The 23978-nt window shown below is 45.7% G+C and overlaps 2 long non-coding RNA genes across 2 annotated transcripts; both read right to left on the bottom strand.

Moving 5' to 3' along the window:
* Positions 1–1718: 1718 nt before the first annotated feature.
* Positions 1719–7816, bottom strand: LOC146058786 (uncharacterized). Its single transcript, XR_014469956.1, has 3 exons — positions 7572–7816; positions 3558–3684; positions 1719–2197 (listed from the first exon to the last, which is right to left on the bottom strand). It is a non-coding gene; the product is annotated as an uncharacterized LOC146058786 (long non-coding RNA).
* An 8479-nt stretch (positions 7817–16295) lies between these two features.
* On the bottom strand, positions 16296–22389 carry LOC146058785 (uncharacterized). Its single transcript, XR_014469955.1, has 3 exons — positions 22145–22389; positions 18136–18262; positions 16296–16774 (listed from the first exon to the last, which is right to left on the bottom strand). It is a non-coding gene; the product is annotated as an uncharacterized LOC146058785 (long non-coding RNA).
* Positions 22390–23978: the final 1589 nt, after the last annotated feature.

Genomic DNA, 23978 nt, shown 5'->3' with positions numbered 1-23978 from the left:
GGTGAGGGGTGTACTTCAAACTGATATCTATATTGCAGTGTAAAAATAAAGCAGTCAGTATTTACCCTGCACAGAAACAATAAAACACCCAAATCTAACTCTCTCTGCACATGTTACATCAGCCCCATCTGCAGTGCACATGGTTTTGTCCATTAGAGAGTGATTGTGCCTTTCCGAGTGAATCAGAATAATCCCCATATTGTGAATGTGGTACCTAGAAGCGTGGGTGTGTAATTTAAAATGACTTATATCCAAATGTAGATGAGCCCCAAAGCAGTTAGTAAGAGCTACTATACTTGGTAAAGTGCTGGGAAATGCTGCTGATGATTCAGTGTAAATGTATCTATCTCTCTTTCTTTTTTTTCCCCCAAAATGTAACAGTGTAATGTGGGCTAGGTGAAATGAGGGAGATTGCTAGACTAATGAGGGAGAGAGGGAGATTGCTGCTATTTCAGGGAGTCTCCTGCAGAATGCAGGAGGGTAGGCCACTATGGCTTAGCTTAGTCATCCAGCTACCTCGGTATACCCTTTTGGCCCAACTACAGTAAATGAAAACAGTTTTGTAAGCTGTGAAGTGATCAAAATTGACTAGAAATGAGTGGAAACTAATGTTATTGAGGTTAATAATACTTTAGGTGCAAAAACAGGCCCAAATTATGTTATTTTAGCAATTTTTAGCATTTTTATAAAAATCCAGATCCAAAACCAAAACCAAAACCCACAAGGGTGGTTTTGCCAAAACCAATCCAGATCCAAAACACAAAGGGAGATCCAGATCCAAAACCAAAACCCGAAAAAGTGGCCGCCGCACATCTCTACTTTTCAGCACCAAGGGATAATATTGCTCATTTATCATTTAATATTTGTGACTAATTCCCCGTATATATGTTTTTCGGGGTTAACCGCAAATAAATACCTCGCAGCTGCATCCCCCCTAGGTTTCTATGTGGGATTTAATGCTGCCTGATGTACTAATATCAGGCAGCAATTGCATTGGGGTGCCGGACAGGGTCCAGACAGTCATTCACCCGACGTCGGGATCCCGACTGTCAAAACACCGACATTTGGGTTCCCGACGGCCTTTAGCTATGTTCCCTCGTGGGGGTCCACGACCCGCAGTGTGGCGAGTGCAGCGAGCCCGCAAGGGGCTTTGTTGCGCTCGCCATACTGTCTGGGTCCTGCCAGTCGGGATCCTGACGTCGGGATAATGACTGTCGGGATTCCGACTGTCGGACCTCTATACCACACCCATTGCATTGAATCCCACAGCTACTGCCATTTGCAGACTCCCCGGCACCCAGCTGAGCAGTTTGCAGGGGTGCCACCTTTTGGAGCCGATGTCCCTGCCTCTGCTGGTAACTGTATACTACTGATAGGATCGCATATTGCAATGTGCTCCTGGGCGGTAAGATCCCACCCAGACCATATTGTATATGTGATCCTTAGTAAATTGGCCCCCAAGTGTTGAAGCATCAGTAGCCTCTGGGGCTCAGTGTAGCTGAACAGATCCTCATAGCCCACAGTACTGCACCAACCTACAGTACCTTACACGTGTTATTACACATTACATTCCCACAGTTATTTAACACATGAGTATGGGTCAGACCAATACAGTAGTACAATAGGAAACATTCACATTAGTGGGAAATAACACATCAGACACTGATTGACTTGTGTTACTTTTTATTGTTGAAACAACAGATTTATATAGAGGCTGCTCAGTGACCAAATTACTCCCCAGAAAGTGTAAGCAAAATGATGCTTCAAACTTGCTGGATATGGAGAGAGGGAGTTGTGAAGACAGAGATTGGGGGTAGGGGGATTACCCGTCAACAGGACAGGGTAGGGGTATTACCTGTCAACGGGACAGGGTAGGGGTATTACCTGTCAACGGGACAGGGTAGGGGTATTACCTGTCAACGGGACAGGGTAGGGGTATTACCTGTCAACGGGACAGGCTTTTAAGATAAACATGGCATAAACTTTAATGATTTAAGTTTAATGCACTAAACATAAACTTTTCAACAAATCAAAGGTGCAAGTTCCCAAGTTATGGGACATGCGTTATAAGATGTTAATGACTCCGTGAGTCCGATGTCCAGGTTTGGTCGGGTTTTAAACATCGACCCTGGGCAGCCCATCCTCCTCGTCATCCCAGAGGAAGCCAACATCCACACGTGTCTTGTAGATTCTCTTCCTATAAATAAAGACTTTGATCAGTGACTGTTGTAACAACACAAACGTTTGCCATGTACAAGTCATCTCATTATTCCCTGCCCTGCTGCTACCAGCGCCTGCACCATGTTCACCATGTTAGTGGCCCTTACTGAGTACATTTATCGGTGTGATTCCCAGGGCCAGATTAAGGTGTGTGGGGGCCCTGGACAAAAAGGTCTGTGCCCCCCCCCCCCCTCTGCCAGACGGAGTAATCAATTACCCCTCCGCCAGATGGAGGCATCCCCCCCCTCCGCCGGATAGAGGCATAATCTCCCCCCTCCGCCGGATGGAGGTCTCATTTCCCCCCCTCCTTCCCCGTACCTGGGCAGCGTGAGGGTGGGTGACAGGCAGTCAGGCAGCGAGATCTGGCAGCGCAGGGTGGGTAGCGCTGGCGGGCAGGGGGTCCCTGCGGCGTATGTGAAGTGAGCGGCAGAGTCCCTGCAGCAGATGGGAACTAGTAACTAGTTCCCATCTACTGCAGGGACCCCGCCGCTCACTTTACATACGCCGCAGGGACCCCCTGCCTGCCAGCGCTACCCACCCTGCGCTGCCAGATCTCGCTGCCTGCCACCCGTGACCTGCCACTGCAGCAGTGGGGTGGCGGGTATGGGGGCCTCCAGATGTGTGGGGGCCCCAGGGTGACCGCCCCTATCGCCCCGTGGCTAATCCGCCACTGGTGATTCCTCTTTGGACCAATAAGAGCACTGATACCATGGGTGTGACATGACAAGGATGGCCCCATACAGGAAGCACAGTGCACAGTGATGTGAGATTCCTCTAATGGGGCTACTCACCCAGCGATTTTCTAAGCAATCTGACTAGATCGCTTAGAAATGAAGCACACATCGCTGTGTGTGTAGGGTCCATAGCGATAGTTATGTGTGGCCCCGTGCGTCGCCATTGCCAGGAGATGTAGATACATGCAGTATTAATCTAGTCATCACCTGTGTTCTCCCTATATAGAACATGGGCAGTGACAGATCACTCAGCACACAGCGCTGGTGCTGCGCTGTGTGCTTCCGGATCTGGCTGAGCGATCTGTGCTGAGTGATCTGAGCGATCTAGCATCATTCAGATCACTGACATGACTTCATTTCTAATGTAGCGTTTCTCTTATTATATTGTTACACTCGTTAGTATAATGATATATACATGTGTGTAATACAAGTAGGATACCAGCCCATCAATGCTCTGTGTGGTAGAACCTGTGCAGCAGCCCCAGCTGCAGGCAGATATGGAGATACCGTTTCTAAATCACAGCCTGTGTGTAAGACAAGAGACCTAAAATCTACCCCAGCGACCAGAGCAGGGAGGACCTGCTTATTGTGCCGGCAACCTACCTGGGGGAGGAGTCACTGCTCGCAAAAGAGCCGGTGCTGCAGTTATCTGCGGATGTTTCTGCCAGATCAATAAGCTCCGAACATCCACTGCTGCTGCTATCAATGGAATCAACAGATGATGTATCATCTGAAAATGAGAGACAGATGCCGATTGGTTGCTATGTGCAACATCACCTCTTTTCATTGTAGTAAATGTACCCTGTACTGTCTACGGGCTCTATGTAATAGGTTGCGAGTTCTGTGCGGAGGCGCAATCTCCTCTGTAGATCAGTGTTCATTTCGTCAATGAAAATTTAGACTAAAACTATTCATCAACAAAGGTTTTTTCTGTGAATAAAATTTAACAATAACGAAAATAGGATTTTTTTAATAACGAAAATGTTGACTTAATATTCTTTCTGGTTGTCATGACTAAAAACTGACTAGACAAAGATCCTGTATCATTTTTGTCAGGACACCATATTTTTGAGTGATTTATTGGATTCTCTTATTCATAATACTATATTTTATACAGTTTTATCCATCCTCTCTGGCCCTAGATTTACTTACTTGCGCTGCAGCTGCGCAACAACGCTTTGTCATGTAGCTAGCCAATTACTTACCTTTAGCTGAATAGCTATATATTATAATATGCATCCTTACAGCTTTATTTTATTTTGCAGTAGACTAGTTCTGTACTACTTACTTGTATCAGGAAGGTTTTGTTTTTCTTTAATTATTTAAAAACAAATTTTTAATTAAAAAAACAAAAGAAAACGATGGTTTTCTTGAATTGATATTTGCAGAAAATAAATGACCTGCTGTGAAGAATGTAGCATTTGAGTTGCACTTGTTTGATACCTAGATTACTAAACACATGGGGGGAAATATACTTAGAATACGAATACGACTGAGATGTATTCGTATATACTGCATAGTTGCCGACTTTTAGACTGCCCTCTCCGGGAGAGGGCAGCCAGCTCTGTGAAGCAGGGGGTGTGTCCATCTATGGAAGGGGAAAGGCGGCGGTTCGGGGGAGGAGCCATGTGGTATTTCAGGCATTGCACGTCGGGGGCGGGGATAAAATGCAGCGATCGCGTCATTTAACCCGTGGACCCCCCCGCCGAGTTGCAGTTTGCGGAAGGTGGACAGCAATGCGGGAGGGTTGCCCCCCTTTCCTGGAGGGGGACCTGATTTCCAGGACCCTCCCGGCCATTCCCTGGAGGGTAGGCAACCCTGATATATGGCCACTAAATACAAATACGAGTTGGCAGCCTGCAAAGATCAGTCAGATCCGTGCAGGCCGCAGTGTAAAATAAATAAAAAATTCAATAAATAATAAAAAAAATGGCGTGGGTCCCCCCATGGCTATAACCAGCCCCAGGCTCAAAGAGTTTGTCCTGGTTTTAAAAAATCAGGGAAATAAACAAATAGGGTTTCCCCATATTTCCTGGTTTCCAAAATACGGGGGAAAAAACTATTAGGGCTCCCCCATATTTTAGAAACCAGCACCAGGCCCAACCAGCCAGCAGGGAAATGCCACAGCTGGGGGACACCTATTATATAAGGTCCGGCAGCCAAAGCATTTACCCCCTGACCGGTCAGCCTGGGCAGGGGTCCGGGGAAGTGGGGACCACATCCTCCTTATTCCATGTAGGCATCCTAGGGACTTGGCAAAAAACTAACTGACTACCAACGGCCTAGCGACTCCTGAACCTATTTGGGAGGAGGAGCCTTCGGATGTAAACATACATCCCACATGTCATCCTGACAGTCCGGTCTGGTGTTCGGAAGCCGTTTTGTTATTTTTGCCAGGTCCCTGGGATGCCTACATGGAACATAGAGGACGTAATCTATACCGGAGGACCCTAATAAGTATGGTTTACTTCCACAGGTATCCTATTGGATTTTGTAAGGACCATGGGATGGACGGATAAATGGAGACCTACCTACGGTAGGTAAGTTTATGTATGGGTGGGCTCTGGGTGTAATAAAGTTTTACTTTTATTGCGTGTCAATTTGGTTATTTTACTATTTGTATTGCTGTGGAACTACAAGTTCCAGCGGACTCCTTAATGCCCCGCATGAGGGGACTTATGGTTCTCCAAGTCCCTGCAAGCAGGGGACGCTTGCTGGGTCTCATAGTTCCACAGCAATATACAATAGATTATTCTTTATTTTACACTGCAATCAGCCTGGTACCCAAAGCCCAGGGGTACCGGGAACAGCCCCAGGCTTCAGCCTGGGCAGGTAAATTCTGGAGGGGGGGACCCCGCTTCCCCAGGACCCCTGCCCAGGCTGACTGGTCAGGGGGTAAATGCTTTGGCCGTGGGATCTTATATAATAAGTGTCCCCCTGTTGTGGCATTACCCTGCTGGCTGGTTGGGCCTGGTGCTGTTTCTTAAATACGGGGGACCCCTACTCAATTTGTCCCCCATATTTTGGGAACCAGGACCAGCCCTTGGGCCTGGTGCTGGTTTTAAAAAATACGGGGTATCCCTATTTGTTAGTTTCCCTGATTTTTTAAAACAAGGACAGGCTAGGGTAGCCTAGGGTTGGTTATAGCCGTGGGGAAGGGGGAATGGGGGGGATGACACCACTCCATTTTTAAAAAATATTTATTTTTCTATTTTTATCCAGCTAATTGTCGGTAATTAGCGACCCGTATATTACATACGGCTGCTTACTAAATTAGTAATCACCATTCTTTTGCATGCTGATTCCTATTCGTATTCTTTTGGGGATGCGGACAAAATCCCGGTGGTAGGAATCCCAGCGGTTGAAATCCCGACCGCGGCAATGCAGGCACTTTTTCCCTTTATGGGTGTCCATGACACCCATAGAGGGAGAATAAAATAGTGTGCCAAGCGTAGCGAGGCACCGGGCCCCTTGCGTGGCGAGCCTGCAAGGGGGGGGGGGGGGGGGGGGGGCGGTCCACAGCCCCCCCTTGTCTGCATTTAAGTGGTCGGGATTCCGGCGTTGGTATTTCGACCGTCGGCATTTCGGCGGCCGGGATTTCATACTGATCCCTTCTGTTGATGGCATATGCATTCGTATTCATAAATACGAATGTGCCATGAATACAAATATGATATGTATTTTTGGCATAGTAAATGCCAAAAATACGAATCCGCTTAATATATTCATATTTACGAATACGAATATTTCAGCAGTATTTGGCTTAGTAAATTTCCCCCATAGTGACAGGTATAAAAAGTATTCAAGGGATTGATAGAGAAATGATCGTCAGCAAAATCCATTACAGCATCAATAACCTGCACAGCCATAACTAAATCAATGACTAAAATTATACAAAAATGTTTGTCAAGATCCACTGACTAAATACTTGACTTAGGCGAAATTAAAACATTTGACTAAAATGTGACAAATAATTTAGGCAAATATAGGAAATTGACTAAAAAAAAAAGACTAAAGCATGAAATTAACACTGCTGTAGATATAAAGCAACATAATGTATAATACGGCCTACACACATGCCGATATTAAGGCATTTTCTAAGCGATTTTGCTTAGTTTGGCAAAGTCGCTTAGCAAATGCCCTCACATCGGTGTATGTGTGGGGGCTATATCGGCATCCGTGCGCGTCCCCGCGCGTCTTTATCGCTGCTCGCTTAGCACACAGAGCTGACAGCTCGCTCTGTGTGTGGGCTGTCAGCTCTGTGTGCTAGGCGATAGCGGCGCAGCACAGCCCGACCTAGCATAGCTAGGTAGCCCTGCACACATCGCAATGTGTGTAGGGCCCATAAGGCAGAATCAGGCTGGTGAGATACAGTAACAAGCTCCTGTCCCATCACAGAACTCCCAGCCTATTACATACTGTATATACTGGTTACCAGACAGTCATAGAACTCACAGCTTAGTACATACTGTACATACTAGATACCAGCCTGTCACATTGATGGAACATAACAGTAATGTTGGCACCACCGGTGTGTGCGCCCGAACAAAGCAACACTAGAATTAGACTAGTGATCAGATACAAGCATCCCATTCATAGCACCTGGAGGAAGCTTACCCTCAAACAGCAGGTAGGATGCCACTACCTCGTGTATGGCTGCTGCCACCGCTGCTGCCACATGAGCCTCTCGCGCCTGTCTAGGGTCGGGCTTCGCTGGCAGTTCACCAGACACACTGGCACAGGGCAAGGGGGGCTTCACACTGGTAGGGGGGTACACAATGTTGGGGTGCTGCACACTGGTGATGTGCTTGGCCGCTCCCTTCTGCTGCTTAGCAGACTTGCCTGGCTGTAAGGAGCAGAGGAAGAGACATCATTAGCTGTGACTACATAACTCTCCGCAGTGCCAGCACTTTCTACCATGGAAGCAATAGAACAGATCAGGGCAGTGGAATCAGCTGTAACTTCACCATTGTGGCTTATACTTTATTGTTATAACTATTGGTACTTGTGGAGTATCACGGCTCCCATCGTATGGCATCGTATGCCATATGTAGTGGCATACGATGTCATACGATGCGATACGATGTTTTACCGATTTTTTAGCAAAAATGGTCAAAAATCGGTAAAACATCGCATAACATCGTATGCCATATGTAGTGGCATACGATGTCATACGATGCGATACGATGTTTTACCGATTTTTGAGCAAAAATGGTGAAAAATCTGTAAAACATCGCATGACATCGTATGCCATCGATGCGATACGATGTTTTACCGATTTTTGAGCATTTTAGCTCAAAAATCGTATGCGATTGCATCGGATGCCATACGATGGCATCCGATGCGATGCGATGGCACCCGATTTTGCACTGAAATGCATCAGAATGCATTGAAATGTGTATTAAAGTAGTGAAATGCCCCCAAATGCCATTTATCATAGTGCACCACCCCCACTATCAACGTCAACCCGAAGCGTGGCGAGCGCAGCGAGCCCGCGAGGGGCGGCGGTACGCGTCCTATGACCTTTTCATACCCCCACTATCCACGTCGGCGTGGAGTTGAGAATAGAATAGTGTGGCGAGCGCAGCGAGCCACCGAGCCCGAAGCGTGGTGAGCGCAGTGAGCCCCGCGAGGGGACGCGGATACCTTCACAGCTATACGCGTCTCCTCGCGGGCTTTACAGGTATCCGCGTCTCCTCGCGGGGCTCGCTGCGCTCGTCACGCTTCGGGCTCGGTGGCTCGCTGCGCTCGCCACACTATTCTATTCTCAACTCCACGCCGACGTGGATAGTGGGGGTATGAAAAGGTCGTAGGACGCGTACCACCGCCCCTCGCGGGTTCGCTGCGCTCGCCACGCTTCGGGTTGACGTTGATAGTGGGGGTGGTGCACTATGAAATATGGCATTTGGGGGCATTTCACTACTTTAATACACATTTCAATGCATTCTGATGCATTTCAGTCCAAAATCGGGTGCCATCGCATCGCATGCCATCGTATGGCATCCGATGCGATCGCATACGATTTTTGAGCTAAAATGCTCAAAAATCGGTAAAACATCGTATCGCATCGTATGACATCGTATGCCACTACATATGGCATACGATGTCATTCGATGTTTTACCGATTTTTGACCATTTTTGCTCAAAAATCGGTAAAACATCGTATCGCATCGTATGACATCGTATGCCACTACATATGGCATACGATGTTATGCAATGGCATACGATTTTTGAGCAAAAATAGTCAAAAATCGGTAAAACATCGCATCGCATCGTATGCCATCGTATGGCACATGCGATGCGATGCGATTTTTAGCATACGATCTGCATACGATGCAGGTCGTGGGAGCCGTGATACTCCACAAGTACCTAACTATTAGTACCGGGGTCAGCAGTTATAATAAGATTATAGCAATATATAATGATGGAGATAAGCAGATCCGCTCAGCTTATTTACTGTATATTCACTAAATTTTATATACTGTCAGTAATATGTAACCATTGTTAGGGTGACACTCGCTGGTGAGACCAAGTGACCATGTCCCTGGGCACCAGGTGGTATGCATTAGTACATACATAATCTACAATATTACATACCTTCAACTTGACCCATTCTAGAATGGAGAAAATGTTCTCTTCTAAGACTTCTCTCTTAATTAGGGATGACCATCGGTGTTTGCCATCGATGGTGATATTGCATGTAGTTATCGATGGTAGCCATCTACAGTATGTAATTGTATTTTCTCCGACCGATGGTCATCCCTTTTATGTGACAGACTGGCTCATGGACCATATATATACACAACGCCAGGGGACAGCCATGGGGACCAAATTTGCCCCAGCATACGCTAACCTGTTTCTGGCGCAGTGGGAACGGGAGACGATCTGGGAAAATAACACCAACTATGCAAATTTGGCCCTATGGGCAAGATATATAGACGATGTTATCATTGTTTGGAGAGGCAACGAGGAAGAACTGACCTCATTCATCAATACAATAAACAATAACAATATCAATCTCGAATTCACAAGCAATTTCAGCAGACACTCAATAAACTTTCTAGATCTGGAAATCTTCATAGAAAATGGAAGGATAGAAACAAGAACATTCATCAAACCCACAGACAAAAATAGCTATCTGGACGCAAGAAGTAATCATCACAGAACCTGGATACAGAATATCCCTGGGGGGCAACTTAGAAGAATACGCCGTAACTGTTCCAAACCAGAAGACTATAATATCCAGGCGGACGAGCTATTAGAGAAATTTAAAGAAAAAAGGTACAACCAATCCTTTTTGGAAAAAGAAAAAATAAGAACAACAAAGATAGACAGAGAACAACTCCTAAAATATAACCAAAAAACCAAGGAACCAAAAAACGAGATCCTTTTCATCTCTGAATACTCGACCCAAAGTCAAGAACTGGAAAAAAGCCTTAGGAGACATTGGCATATCCTAAGAGCAGACGACGAACTAAAAGACCTCCTTCCTGAAAGACCACGGATAGTATATAGACACACAGATAACATCAGATCCACTCTAGTCAGGAGCCATCTGAAACCAATCGAAACGTCTGGGCCAAAGAGCATCTCACATACAGTAGGTTTCTCAAGATGTGCCACCTGCACAGCATGTAGAAAGACAAAGAGCTATGGCCCACAAATTATCAAATTTGTGGAATCAACAACAAACAAAAAGAAAACCATCATAAGAGAAAGAATCACCTGCCAGACCGCAGGGGTGGTCTACATGTTAGAATGTCCCTGCGGTTTACAATATATTGGGAAAACAAAAAGAAAACTTCACACAAGAATACAAGAGCACATCTGCAACATACAAAACAATAAAGATAACCACAGCATACCAATCCATTACAAAGAAAAACATAATAGCAACCCTAATACACTCAAGTTCATAGGCCTAAAGAAGATAACCATACCATGGAGAGGAGGAAACCAAGACGACCTGCTAACAAAAGAAGAAAGCAGAATGATCTACAACATGGGGACCCTTAGCCCCAAAGGACTAAATATCGACATGGAAATAAGCCCCTTTCTAAAATAAGAAACGACCAGATAACAATAACAGTAGATAAAATGTCAACCGCCCTCCCACGGCCCATCTACCAGGAAAAATTAAATTCTTTATGGTGAAAATATCTATATGAATATCAAAATTACAATACCCCTGGTTCAGTTCAGTCCAAAACTAATATATATCCCCTCTTTCTGTAGAACAAAGAATTCCATTCATCCAATCTCCTGATTTTTATTTATATTAACTTTTTCCCCTCTCCCCCTCCCCCCCCCCCCCCTTTTTTCAGAACTGGTTAGTTCATAATTACTCTATATCTTTCTATAATACTTATATAGTCCATACATAGTTTATTCTGTCATTTATATATGTGTATATATATACATTTTTTTTATATGTATAACTTTATGAACTTTATGCACATTCATTATTTTTTATGGTATTTCCCCCATTATGTATGTAATATACACACCTTTTTAATTCCAATTTTAATACTAATCCCCATATAGTATACATGTCTAAATACCTAATGTGTCAGAAGTCTGTCCTTTATATGTTAAATGTATTGTACAAAAAGAATAGGATGAATGCGTATGACATCAGCAATCCTATAACTGGCAAATAAGACTGACAGTGCCAGTTTGCAAGATGGCCGAAAAAACTTCAGAACAGTTCCGTTTTTAAACAGAAGCTTAACACGGATCTATAAATAATCCCCAGTGCTAAGCCATAAACAGGGACATATGGAAACGCATATATACGAATTTTAAGCAGAACAACTGCAGCTAACACTCCCAGGTGGAAGCCTGTGGTGCAGTGTAATAAGAACGGGCGGAAGTGACGTGACGCCCGCACATCGCACTGAAAAAGTACACACATCTACAGCCCACTGAAACGAAGGGGCGTAAGTGACGGAAACGCCTCTTTCAGCACCTAGGAAGGGCGGAAGTGACGAAGCGGCCGCATCTAGACCCTAGGAAGGGCGGAAATGACGCTGTAAACAGGGCGGAAGTCACCGCAATTAAGACCCTGAATGAAGGTATTTAAAAAGGGGAAGTGGCAGAGGCACCATACCATTTCAGCATCCTGATGAAGCCGACAAGGTGAAACTAGTCGATGATCTGGAGAAAGGTTGGATCCCACTTGGTACTGTGCAGGACATCACACTACCTCCTTGGGAAGTCTGCCGGCAGACCCTCAGCCACCGCAACACCCTGGTAAGCACCAGTGATCTGGACATTAACACTTCATTTACAACCTGGTGCGAAAATTCCACTTATAAAGAATCAAACTCCGTTTTGGATACAGATTTCAAGGCTAAATATAAGAGACTCTCTGTAATCCACTAAAGGAGGATTGCATATACATTGGATACTATATATGTTTAATGTGAGTCTGTTTTGTATTGTTTTACCACCCCCAGTGTGTATACCGGTATTAGTTGAATTTACATGATTATACCAAAAATCTTTTAGCTTTTTTCTTATAACCATTTTTTTAAAAGTAATTGCACTTTTTATGTACCATACAAATTAAATAAATACTTTTGATTCAAATACCTAGGTGCATAGTGTGTTTGTCACTAGATTATACGTGTTTTTGCGCAGAGTAAACCCCCTCTTTTTCCTTGACCAATCAGTTCCAGGGGCAGGGCATCACAGGTGTAATGTTGCACCATCGATGAAGGCAAACCATCTGATTCTAACCCATCGATGGCAAAAATGTTTTATTGTACATCAGCCATAAACCATCAATGGCTATGAATCATCGATGGTTGTTGTCCATCCCTATTTATATTTTAGGATTGCTATCACCTTTCTTAGTAAGTAACTAGTTCAACCAAGCTGACAGCAATCATAATATCAGAGTGAAGCCCAGGAACAAAGCATTGTGTCCCTCCTGGAATGGGTCATGTTGGGAGAAACCCCCCTCTTGCATCCTGTGTTTTCCTTGGTATGATGATCTGGCACCAGCAGGGGTGCTAGATCATCCCTTTAATAAGAGCAGATATGAATTAGACAGGTCCCAGGGGTCAGAGTTCATACCAACTGTCATTACATCCGATGAGCAGTCAATATTTGTTAACACATGTTCTGGGGCTAAACGTGACTGCTCATTGAATGTAATGACTGTGGGTATGAACTGACTCCTAAAACCTGTATAATTCTTATGTGCGCATATCAAAATGTATGATCTGACAACCCTGGTCACCAGGGGGCATGGGCAGTTAGTGGCAGTTAGAGTCAGGCAGGAGGCAGCTACTGGTAGGAGAAGGACCTATGCGACAGCAGCAGAAGTGCTGCCGAACTACAAAGCCCAGCAAGGTGGGGAAATGGATGCTTCAATCCTGATAATGTGAGATCCTGTGAGGCTAATGGTGAAATGTGAGTGTTTCTACATACAGGGAGCATGTGCCACTCATGTACCCCTAATGTTACATACAGGGAGCATCACCCATCCATGTACCCCTAATGTTACCTACAGGGAGTGTCACCCATCCATGTACCCCTAATGTTACATACAGGGAGCACCATGTACCCTAATGCTACATAACAATAATGTGCCATCTAGTGGTCGCCAGCATGAAAAACACTTGAATTCCCCCCCTAGAGGTGAAGAGCAGTATTGGATGTTCCATACAAGTTAAAGTGTGGAAATTTGTGCATATTGAGAATAAAAGTACAATATACCTATCCACCCATATGTAGGTTACAGAACTAGACAAATCACCGCCCAATCTACTGAGAAACACCCAATATCGGCTGAGCTCCCCCCTATTGCGGCCTGTGATAATCCTCTGTATGTGCACAGTACAACCCATAAATATAACAGCGCACTTACCTTCCTGCTGGGTGCAGGGATGCACAGTTTACTGCACAGACAGCCCATTATGTCACAATCAGGTAAATAATCCCAAAATATAGAGATATAGCACAGAAGCAAAATATTAGCTTCTTCTCCTGATGCTGCCAGAAATTCCTCTGCCACAGAGCCTTTGTGATGTCATAATGATGTCATGGGACAAGATGGCCGCCATACAGCAAAAAATTAAAGCAAAACAGTCTCAAATTGTGTTTAGGGATAAATGGGGGCAGAACAGCGCATATCCCAACTGTCCTGATTCACAGGCCTCAAAGGGGAATGGGGAAATGTACAAATAATCACCTTTGATTTGCGTTTTACCACCAAACCTATGGATTTACTACAGTGGTTGGGAGAGTAATTGGCGGGTGGATGAAGGGGATATGTAACAATTTTAAGAAAAAATTGTTTTTATAATAGAGGAAGGTTTAACAATGTTATTGTTAGGGATGGCCATTGGTGCAGATGCCATTGATGGTTGCCATCGATGGTGATTCTCCACCTAGCAATCGATAGTAGTAAACTATTTAATGGATAACCAGCGATAGTTTTAGCTATCAATGATTATCCATTATATATGACTGAATGGCCTGTGGGCCAATCAGATCTCGGGGGTGGGACTTCCAAGTGTCGGGGGATATATTTTGTTGATAAAAGGTCATTTCCAATTCTTACTCGAGTGATAGTGGGTATTACTTTCAGTGGCGTAACTACTGAGGGTGCAAGGGGTGCAGCTGCTATGGGGCCCGAGCTGTATTGGGGCCCGCTGCTCCCCCTGCGCCCTGTCACACCACCAGGCAGCCCAGCCCGACTATTACGCAGCTGGCGCTTAGAGAGAGTGCCACGATGACGGCACAATGTGAAGGCAGCTGCCGCCGGGATTAAGCTTCAGTTACCTCAGAGGTATCTAGGCTATAGACAGAAAAGCAGGCACGGTGGCATCATGGGGATTGTAGTTTAACTTTAACTGGTCACACTTTGTGCAGTTAACGATAAACTACAAATCCCATGAGTCCATTGTGCCCTGCTTTGATCCAGAGAGATTGCTGACGCTGACATCCTGCTGCATAATATGAAGATCCGAGTCAGCACAGCGAAACGCGTTGGTGCGTTTGGACCATCCTCCAGAGAAAAGTCACACTGTCAATTGCCACAAATCGTCATTTGACCTCCTGCTGAACGATCTGATCCTGTCCTTATTTCCTACGGGTGAGGTTGCAGACCGACCATTATTCCTGAAATCGGATTGCGCTAACAGAAAGGTTTCCCTGGCTGGCTATACCAACTTTTGCCAACTGGCCAACAACCAAGCATCCACAGGTTATATACAAAATTAAATGGACGGACTCCCTCCAAGTTCTATTGGACATTTATTCCCAAGACCAGAGCAGGTCCACCAATCATCAGTGGTGACTATATTTAATAGAGGTCCTATTAATTCTACTGTTATTTTATCATTGTATTCTTATGTGTAATTTTTTATTACATTTTTATGATTAGATTGATGCATACACTCTCTTTTTTTTTTTAAAATTGAATTTATTATACACTTTTTTTTCACATACTTACAAAAATACATTAACAATACATAGATAGCACATAATGCATAGCAGATTTATCAAAATCATTGTATTCTTATGTGTAATTTTTATGTGTAATTTTTTATTAAATTTTTATGATTAGATTGATGCATACACTCTCAATAATTATTGTGTGAAAGCGCTGCTTAATTTTGTTGTTTCTGTTTTTCTTTATTTCTGGGGAACTGACCACCCCCATAAGCAGCTGCTCGTTAAGACAACCACTCATATATAAGCGCTCTAAACATTAACTTAGGTTAATAATTGCACGATCCGCGTCGGCAGTCTGTGCAGGGAGGCACCGGAATGCTGCTCCCCCTGCACCCTGTCGTCGGGATCCTGACGTCGGGATAATGACTGTCGGGATTCCGACTGTCGGACCTCTATACCACACCCATTGCATTGAATCCCACAGCTACTGCCATTTGCAGACTCCCCGGCACCCAGCTGAGCAGTTTGCAGGGGTGCCATCTTTTGGAGCCGATGTCCCTGCCTCTGCTGGTAACTGTATACTACTGATAGGATCGCATATTGCAATGTGCTCCTGGGCGGTAAGATCCCACCCAGACCATATTGTATATGTGATCCTTAGTAAATTGGCCCCCAAGTGTTGAAGCATCAGTAGCCTCTGGGGCTCAGTGTAGCTGAACAGATCCTCATAGCCCACAGTACTGCACCAACCTACAGTACCGTACACGTGTTATTACACATTACATTCCCACAGTTATTTAACACATGAGTATGGGTCAGACCAATACAGTAGTACAATAGGAAACATTCACATTAGTGAGAAATAACACATCAGACACTGATTGACTTGTGTTACTTTTTATTGTTGAAACAACAGATTTATATAGAGGCTGCTCAGTGACCAAATTACTCCCCAGAAAGTGTAAGCAAAATGATGCTTCAAACTTGCTGGATATGGAGAGAGGGAGTTGTGAAGACAGAGATTGGGGGTAGGGGGATTACCCGTCAACAGGACAGGGTAGGGGTATTACCTGTCAACGGGACAGGGTAGGGGTATTACCTGTCAACGGGACAGGGTAGGGGTATTACCTGTCAACGGGACAGGGTAGGGGTATTACCTGTCAACGGGACAGGCTTTTAAGATAAACATGGCATAAACTTTAATGATTTAAGTTTAATGCACTAAACATAAACTTTTCAACAAATCAAAGGTGCAAGTTCCCAAGTTATGGGACATGCGTTATAAGATGTTAATGACTCCGTGAGTCCGATGTCCAGGTTTGGTCGGGTTTTAAACATCGACCCTGGGCAGCCCATCCTCCTCGTCATCCCAGAGGAAGCCAACATCCACACGTGTCTTGTAGATTCTCTTCCTATAAATAAAGACTTTGATCAGTGACTGTTATTGTAACAACACAAACGTTTGCCATGTACAAGTCATCTCATTATTCCCTGCCCTGCTGCTACCAGCGCCTGCACCATGTTCACCATGTTAGTGGCCCTTACTGAGTACATTTATCGGTGTGATTCCCAGGGCCAGATTAAGGTGTGTGGGGGCCCTGGACAAAAAGGTCTGTGCCCCCCCCCCTCTGCCAGACGGAGTAATCAATTACCCCTCCGCCAGATGGAGGCATCCCCCCCCCTCCGCCGGATAGAGGCATAATCTCCCCCCTCCGCCGGATGGAGGTCTCATTTCCCCCCCTCCTTCCCCGTACCTGGGCAGCGTGAGGGTGGGTGACAGGCAGTCAGGCAGCGAGATCTGGCAGCGCAGGGTGGGTAGCGCTGGCGGGCAGGGGGTCCCTGCGGCGTATGTGAAGTGAGCGGCAGAGTCCCTGCAGCAGATGGGAACTAGTAACTAGTTCCCATCTACTGCAGGGACCCCGCCGCTCACTTTACATACGCCGCAGGGACCCCCTGCCTGCCAGCGCTACCCACCCTGCGCTGCCAGATCTCGCTGCCTGCCACCCGTGACCTGCCACTGCAGCAGTGGGGTGGCGGGTATGGGGGCCTCCAGATGTGTGGGGGCCCCAGGGTGACCGCCCCTATCGCCCCGTGGCTAATCCGCCACTGGTGATTCCTCTTTGGACCAATAAGAGCACTGATACCATGGGTGTGACATGACAAGGATGGCCCCATACAGGAAGCACAGTGCACAGTGATGTGAGATTCCTCTAATGGGGCTACTCACCCAGCGATTTTCTAAGCAATCTGACTAGATCGCTTAGAAATGAAGCACACATCGCTGTGTGTGTAGGGTCCATAGCGATAGTTATGTGTGGCCCCGTGCGTCGCCATTGCCAGGAGATGTAGATACATGCAGTATTAATCTAGTCATCACCTGTGTTCTCCCTATATAGAACATGGGCAGTGACAGATCACTCAGCACACAGCGCTGGTGCTGCGCTGTGTGCTTCCGGATCTGGCTGAGCGATCTGTGCTGAGTGATCTGAGCGATCTAGCATCATTCAGATCACTGACATGACTTCATTTCTAATGTAGCGTTTCTCTTATTATATTGTTACACTCGTTAGTATAATGATATATACATGTGTGTAATACAAGTAGGATACCAGCCCATCAATGCTCTGTGTGGTAGAACCTGTGCAGCAGCCCCAGCTGCAGGCAGATATGGAGATACCGTTTCTAAATCACAGCCTGTGTGTAAGACAAGAGACCTAAAATCTACCCCAGCGACCAGAGCAGGGAGGACCTGCTTATTGTGCCGGCAACCTACCTGGGGGAGGAGTCACTGCTCGCAAAAGAGCCGGTGCTGCAGTTATCTGCGGATGTTTCTGCCAGATCAATAAGCTCCGAACATCCACTGCTGCTGCTATCAATGGAATCAACAGATGATGTATCATCTGAAAATGAGAGACAGATGCCGATTGGTTGCTATGTGCAACATCACCTCTTTTCATTGTAGTAAATGTACCCTGTACTGTCTACGGGCTCTATGTAATAGGTTGTGAGTTCTGTGCGGAGGCGCAATCTCCTCTGTAGATCAGTGTTCATTTCGTCAATGAAAATTTAGACTAAAACTATTCATCAACAAAGGTTTTTTCTGTGAATAAAATTTAACAATAACGAAAATAGGATTTTTTTAATAACGAAAATGTTGACTTAATATTCTTTCTGGTTGTCATGACTAAAAACTGACTAGACAAAGATCCTGTATCATTTTTGTCAGGACACCATATTTTTGAGTGATTTATTGGATTCTCTTATTCATAATACTATATTTTATACAGTTTTATCCATCCTCTCTGGCCCTAGATTTACTTACTTGCGCTGCAGCTGCGCAACAACGCTTTGTCATGTAGCTAGCCAATTACTTACCTTTAGCTGAATAGCTATATATTATAATATGCATCCTTACAGCTTTATTTTATTTTGCAGTAGACTAGTTCTGTACTACTTACTTGTATCAGGAAGGTTTTGTTTTTCTTTAATTATTTAAAAACAAATTTTTAATTAAAAAAACAAAAGAAAACGATGGTTTTCTTGAATTGATATTTGCAGAAAATAAATGACCTGCTGTGAAGAATGTAGCATTTGAGTTGCACTTGTTTGATACCTAGATTACTAAACACATGGGGGGAAATATACTTAGAATACGAATACGACTGAGATGTATTCGTATATACTGCATAGTTGCCGACTTTTAGACTGCCCTCTCCGGGAGAGGGCAGCCAGCTCTGTGAAGCAGGGGGTGTGTCCATCTATGGAAGGGGAAAGGCGGCGGTTCGGGGGAGGAGCCATGTGGTATTTCAGGCATTGCACGTCGGGGGCGGGGATAAAATGCAGCGATCGCGTCATTTAACCCGTGGACCCCCCCGCCGAGTTGCAGTTTGCGGAAGGTGGACAGCAATGCGGGAGGGTTGCCCCCCTTTCCTGGAGGGGGACCTGATTTCCAGGACCCTCCCGGCCATTCCCTGGAGGGTAGGCAACCCTGATATATGGCCACTAAATACAAATACGAGTTGGCAGCCTGCAAAGATCAGTCAGATCCGTGCAGGCCGCAGTGTAAAATAAATAAAAAATTCAATAAATAATAAAAAAAATGGCGTGGGTCCCCCCATGGCTATAACCAGCCCCAGGCTCAAAGAGTTTGTCCTGGTTTTAAAAAATCAGGGAAATAAACAAATAGGGTTTCCCCATATTTCCTGGTTTCCAAAATACGGGGGAAAAAACTATTAGGGCTCCCCCATATTTTAAGAACCAGCACCAGGCCCAACCAGCCAGCAGGGAAATGCCACAGCTGGGGGACACCTATTATATAAGGTCCGGCAGCCAAAGCATTTACCCCCTGACCGGTCAGCCTGGGCAGGGGTCCGGGGAAGTGGGGACCACATCCTCCTTATTCCATGTAGGCATCCTAGGGACTTGGCAAAAAACTAACTGACTACCAACGGCCTAGCGACTCCTGAACCTATTTGGGAGGAGGAGCCTTCGGATGTAAACATACATCCCACATGTCATCCTGACAGTCCGGTCTGGTGTTCGGAAGCCGTTTTGTTATTTTTGCCAGGTCCCTGGGATGCCTACATGGAACATAGAGGACGTAATCTATACCGGAGGACCCTAATAAGTATGGTTTACTTCCACAGGTATCCATATTGGATTTTGTAAGGACCATGGGATGGACGGATAAATGGAGACCTACCTACGGTAGGTAAGTTTATGTATGGGTGGGCTCTGGGTGTAATAAAGTTTTACTTTTATTGCGTGTCAATTTGGTTATTTTACTATTTGTATTGCTGTGGAACTACAAGTTCCAGCGGACTCCTTAATGCCCCGCATGAGGGGCTTATGGTTCTCCAAGTCCCTGCAAGCAGGGGACGCTTGCTGGGTCTCATAGTTCCACAGCAATATACAATAGATTATTCTTTATTTTACACTGCAATCAGCCTGGTACCCAAAGCCCAGGGGTACCGGGAACAGCCCCAGGCTTCAGCCTGGGCAGGTACATTCTGGAGGGGGGGACCCCGCTTCCCCAGGACCCCTGCCCAGGCTGACTGGTCAGGGGGTAAATGCTTTGGCCGTGGGATCTTATATAATAAGTGTCCCCCTGTTGTGGCATTACCCTGCTGGCTGGTTGGGCCTGGTGCTGTTTCTTAAATACGGGGGACCCCTACTCAATTTGTCCCCCATATTTTGGGAACCAGGACCAGCCCTTGGGCCTGGTGCTGGTTTTAAAAAATACGGGGTATCCCTATTTGTTAGTTTCCCTGATTTTTTAAAACAAGGACAGGCTAGGGTAGCCTAGGGTTGGTTATAGCCGTGGGGAAGGGGGAATGGTGGGGATGACACCACTCCATTTTTAAAAAATATTTATTTTTCTATTTTTATCCAGCTAATTGTCGGTAATTAGCGACCCGTATATTACATACGGCTGCTTACTAAATTAGTAATCACCATTCTTTTGCATGCTGATTCCTATTCGTATTCTTTTGGGGATGCGGACAAAATCCCGGTGGTAGGAATCCCAGCGGTTGAAATCCCGACCGCGGCAATGCAGGCACTTTTTCCCTTTATGGGTGTCCATGACACCCATAGAGGGAGAATAAAATAGTGTGCCAAGCGTAGCGAGGCACCGGGCCCCTTGCGTGGCGAGCCTGCAAGGGGGGGGGGGGGGGGGGGGGGCGGTCCACAGCCCCCCCTTGTCTGCATTTAAGTGGTCGGGATTCCGGCGTTGGTATTTCGACCGTCGGCATTTCGGCGGCCGGGATTTCATACTGATCCCTTCTGTTGATGGCATATGCATTCGTATTCATAAATACGAATGTGCCATGAATACAAATATGATATGTATTTTTGGCATAGTAAATGCCAAAAATACGAATCCGCTTAATATATTCATATTTACGAATACGAATATTTCAGCAGTATTTGGCTTAGTAAATTTCCCCCATAGTGACAGGTATAAAAAGTATTCAAGGGATTGATAGAGAAATGATCGTCAGCAAAATCCATTACAGCATCAATAACCTGCACAGCCATAACTAAATCAATGACTAAAATTATACAAAAATGTTTGTCAAGATCCACTGACTAAATACTTGACTTAGGCGAAATTAAAACATTTGACTAAAATGTGACAAATAATTTAGGCAAATATTGGAAATTGACTAAAAAAAAAAGACTAAAGCATGAAATTAACACTGCTGTAGATATAAAGCAACATAATGTATAATACGGCCTACACACATGCCGATATTAAGGCATTTTCGAAGCGATTTTGCTTAGTTTGGCAAAGTCGCTTAGCAAATGCCCTCACATCGGTGTATGTGTGGGGGCTATATCGGCATCCGTGCGCGTCCCCGCGCGTCTTTATCGCTGCTCGCTTAGCACACAGAGCTGACAGCTCGCTCTGTGTGTGGGCTGTCAGCTCTGTGTGCTAGGCGATAGCGGCGCAGCACAGCCCGACCTAGCATAGCTAGGTAGCCCTGCACACATCGCAATGTGTGTAGGGCCCATAAGGCAGAATCAGGCTGGTGAGATACAGTAACAAGCTCCTGTCCCATCACAGAACTCCCAGCCTATTACATATATACTGGTTACCAGACAGTCATAGAACTCACAGCTTAGTACATACTGTACATACTAGATACCAGCCTGTCACATTGATGGAACATAACAGTAATGTTGGCACCACCGGTGTGTGCGCCCGAACAAAGCAACACTAGAATTAGACTAGTGATCAGATACAAGCATCCCATTCATAGCACCTGGAGGAAGCTTACCCTCAAACAGCAGGTAGGATGCCACTACCTCGTGTATGGCTGCTGCCACCGCTGCTGCCACATGAGCCTCTCGCGCCTGTCTAGGGTCGGGCTTCGCTGGCAGTTCACCAGACACACTGGCACAGGGCAAGGGGGGCTTCACACTGGTAGGGGGGTACACAATGTTGGGGTGCTGCACACTGGTGATGTGCTTGGCCGCTCCCTTCTGCTGCTTAGCAGACTTGCCTGGCTGTAAGGAGCAGAGGAAGAGACATCATTAGCTGTGACTACATAACTCTCCGCAGTGCCAGCACTTTCTACCATGGAAGCAATAGAACAGATCAGGGCAGTGGAATCAGCTGTAACTTCACCATTGTGGCTTATACTTTATTGTTATAACTATTGGTACTTGTGGAGTATCACGGCTCCCATCGTATGGCATCGTATGCCATATGTAGTGGCATACGATGCGATGCGATGTTTTACCGATTTTTTAGCATTTTTGCTTAAAAATCGTATGCCATCGCATGGCATCGTATGCCATATGTAGTGGCATACGATGTCATACGATGCGATACGATGTTTTACCGATTTTTTAGCAAAAATGGTCAAAAATCGGTAAAACATCGCATAACATCGTATGCCATATGTAGTGGCATACGATGTCATACGATGCGATACGATGTTTTACCGATTTTTGAGCAAAAATGGTGAAAAATCGGTAAAACATCGCATGACATCGTATGCCATCGATGCGATACGATGTTTTACCGATTTTTGAGCATTTTAGCTCAAAAATCGTATGCGATTGCATCGGATGCCATACGATGGCATCCGATGCGATGCGATGGCACCCGATTTTGCACTGAAATGCATCAGAATGCATTGAAATGTGTATTAAAGTAGTGAAATGCCCCCAAATGCCATTTATCATAGTGCACCACCCCCACTATCAACGTCAACCCGAAGCGTGGCGAGCGCAGCGAGCCCGCGAGGGGCGGCGGTACGCGTCCTACGACCTTTTCATACCCCCACTATCCACGTCGGCGTGGAGTTGAGAATAGAATAGTGTGGCGAGCGCAGCGAGCCACCGAGCCCGAAGCGTGGTGAGCGCAGCGAGCCCCGCGAGGGGACGCGGATACCTTCACAGCTATACGCGTCTCCTCGCGGGCTTTACAGGTATCCGCGTCTCCTCGCGGGGCTCGCTGCGCTCGTCACGCTTCGGGCTCGGTGGCTCGCTGCGCTCGCCACACTATTCTATTCTCAACTCCACGCCGACGTGGATAGTGGGGGTATGAAAAGGTCGTAGGACGCGTACCACCGCCCCTCGCGGGTTCGCTGCGCTCGCCACGCTTCGGGTTGACGTTGATAGTGGGGGTGGTGCACTATGAAATATGGCATTTGGGGGCATTTCACTACTTTAATACACATTTCAATGCATTCTGATGCATTTCAGTCCAAAATCGGGTGCCATCGCATCGCATGCCATCGTATGGCATCCGATGCGATCGCATACGATTTTTGAGCTAAAATGCTCAAAAATCGGTAAAACATCGTATCGCATCGTATGACATCGTATGCCACTACATATGGCATACGATGTCATTCGATGTTTTACCGATTTTTGACCATTTTTGCTCAAAAATCGGTAAAACATCGTATCGCATCGTATGACATCGTATGCCACTACATATGGCATACGATGTTATGCAATGGCATACGATTTTTGAGCAAAAATAGTCAAAAATCGGTAAAACATCGCATCGCATCGTATGCCATCGTATGGCACATGCGATGCGATGCGATTTTTAGCATACGATCTGCATACGATGCAGGTCGTGGGAGCCGTGATACT

Source organism: Crinia signifera, chromosome 2, assembly GCF_055691185.1.
Source record: "Crinia signifera chromosome 2, ASM5569118v1, whole genome shotgun sequence".
NCBI classification, from domain to species: domain Eukaryota; kingdom Metazoa; phylum Chordata; class Amphibia; order Anura; family Myobatrachidae; genus Crinia; species Crinia signifera.
The sequence above is the reverse complement of the archived record's forward strand: the minus strand, read 5'-3'. Positions and strand labels throughout refer to the sequence as shown.